Below are 2,447 nucleotides of genomic sequence, written 5' to 3' on the forward strand. Positions count from 1 at the left end.
TCAAAAACAAACAACTCAAACTACGGAGAAAAAGATTGAAGACAAGAGAAAGATGGATTCTTTACCGAAATCTTGCCGGCAAACGGAACGTAATCCATCGCCGAAACGACAATTTGACGATCCAACTCCGAATTTAGATCCGGAATCATTGATTGAACCCGTTACGCCGAATTCCGAGTTTCTAGCGAGTCCCGCGGCTCCGGATATTCCTGAAGAGCACGATCTAGAGAAAGAAAAACAACTTCAAAAAAAGTCTTCAGAATTCGAAGATTTATTAAAAACTGTCAATAAGCAATCGTCGCATGATTTATCGAAACCGAAGAGAGGAGAGATGTTTATGTCTGATGTTCGAAATGAACCGCAAATCAGAGACAAACAAATGAAAGAAATTCAGATATCGCATTTGAAAAACTACGATTCAGATGATAGAGGACTGAGGAACACAAGTAGTTATGGCAATGTGAGGAGTCCTCATGGGAGTTTCCAAAATCAGAACAGCCCTGTGATGCAGAGAAAGATACCTGAGCCATCTATGAGTACAAATAGTTATGGCGGCAATGTTAGGAGTCCTCATGGGAGTTTCCAAAATCAGAACAGCCCTGTGATGCAGAGAAAGATACCTGAGCCATCTATGAGTACAAATAGTTATGGCGGCAATGTTAGGAGTCCTCATGGGAGTTTCCAAAATCAGAACAGCCCTGTGATGCAGAGAAAGATACCTGAGCTATCTATGAGTACAAATAGTTATGGCGGCAATGTTAGGAGTCCTCATGGGAGTTTCCAAAATCAGAACAGCCCGGTGATGCAGAGAAAGTTAACTGAGCCATCTATGAATACAAATAGTTATGTTAATGTGAGTAGTCCTCATACGACCTTCCAAAATCAAAACAGTCCAGTGATGCAGAGAAAGTTAACTGAGCCACCAATGAATACAAGCAGTTATGGCAATGTTAGGAGTCCTCATGGGAGTTTCCAAAATCAGAACAGCCCTGTGATGCAAAGAAAGTTAACTGAGCCACCAATGAATTCAAATAATTATAGCAACATCGCGAGTCCTCATGGGACCTTCCAGAATCAGAACAGCCCGGTGATGCAAAGAAAGTTAACTGAGCCACCAATGAATTCAAATAATTATAGCAACATCGCGAGTCCTCATGGGACCTTCCAGAATCAGAACAGCCCGGTGATGCAGAGAAAGTTGACTGAACCATTAACGGTTGATGTCGGTAGTCCTATGCAGCAGCACAATATGAGTCGACATGTGAGTCCAATACATCATCAATCTCCAATGTCTACGATGAGTCCGAGTCATCGTAGTAATACGCCACGCGGCGGAGAACGACATCAATCTCCGGTTCCATTTCATCATCACTATAAACCCTACTCAAATACAATTCCACAACGGAGTCCGGCCATGTCTAACCGTAATTACAGCAGTCCTTCGCATCATTACGCATCTCCGTATCATAGTCCAGCTAAAACAGACAGCGGTCCCACTACTCCGGGCTCTCAATCAGTCAGCTGCATCACTCAAACAGCTCCAAGTAGTCCGGTATTTAATCGTCCGATATTAAACAGACCTAGTCCTCTTCCTCCGATGTCTCCTCATAGTCCATACCCGGAGCAATGGAAACATTGTACCACTCCAGCTCACGCTCCTCCGAGATTCGAGTCTCATTCTAGTCGTAATCCGTATTCTAGTCATCGTCAATCTGATCAGAGAGATGTTACCAGCAGCACCAGCAGCGGCTCTAGCGTTCCTCAGGATTTCAGTATTCGTACCTGTTCACCGTGGTCGGATAGAAACAGACACAATCTACCGCCTCCGAATCAGGGTTTCTATCGCGAGGGGTCGATGCATTCCTCGTCAGCAGGGTCGGGGGCTGGTAGACCTCATGGGAGATCCTCCTATCATACGGAATCAGTAGGATCTCCGCTGAATCTATCGGGAGATACATCAGCTCCCGCTTCATATACTTCAAATTATCATTCACCTCAACGTAAAGTAGCACCAGCAGCAGCAGCAGCAGCAGCAGTAGCATCAGTGGCATCAGTGGCCAGCCCTGCAAGAGATAAACAGCAATATCATCAAACTAATGATGACTCGGAGTGGACGTATATGTGCAATAAGTCAGGAAGAACATTTACTTCAATGAACTCTTCTCAACAACAGAACCGTGCTCCTAATACTCACACATCATTTGAGAACTTCCTACCTCCTTCTGCTGCACAGTTACCAGCCGCTCAACCTCCCCCTGCTCTCGATACCGGACAAACTCATCAAACTTATCAACCGGGTGAACATCATCTATTCACCGGAGAGACGGGTAACGCTCGACCGGCACAGAGCAGTAACCGAGGACGACGTGGAAGACCGCGCGGGCGTCCTAGAGGTAGCAAAACACGCGGGACTCGAAAAACAGACGCAACTTCACGAGTGACGATTC

The sequence above is a fragment of the Tubulanus polymorphus genome, chromosome 1, assembly GCF_964204645.1.
Source record: "Tubulanus polymorphus chromosome 1, tnTubPoly1.2, whole genome shotgun sequence".
NCBI lineage: Eukaryota > Metazoa > Nemertea > Palaeonemertea > Tubulaniformes > Tubulanidae > Tubulanus > Tubulanus polymorphus.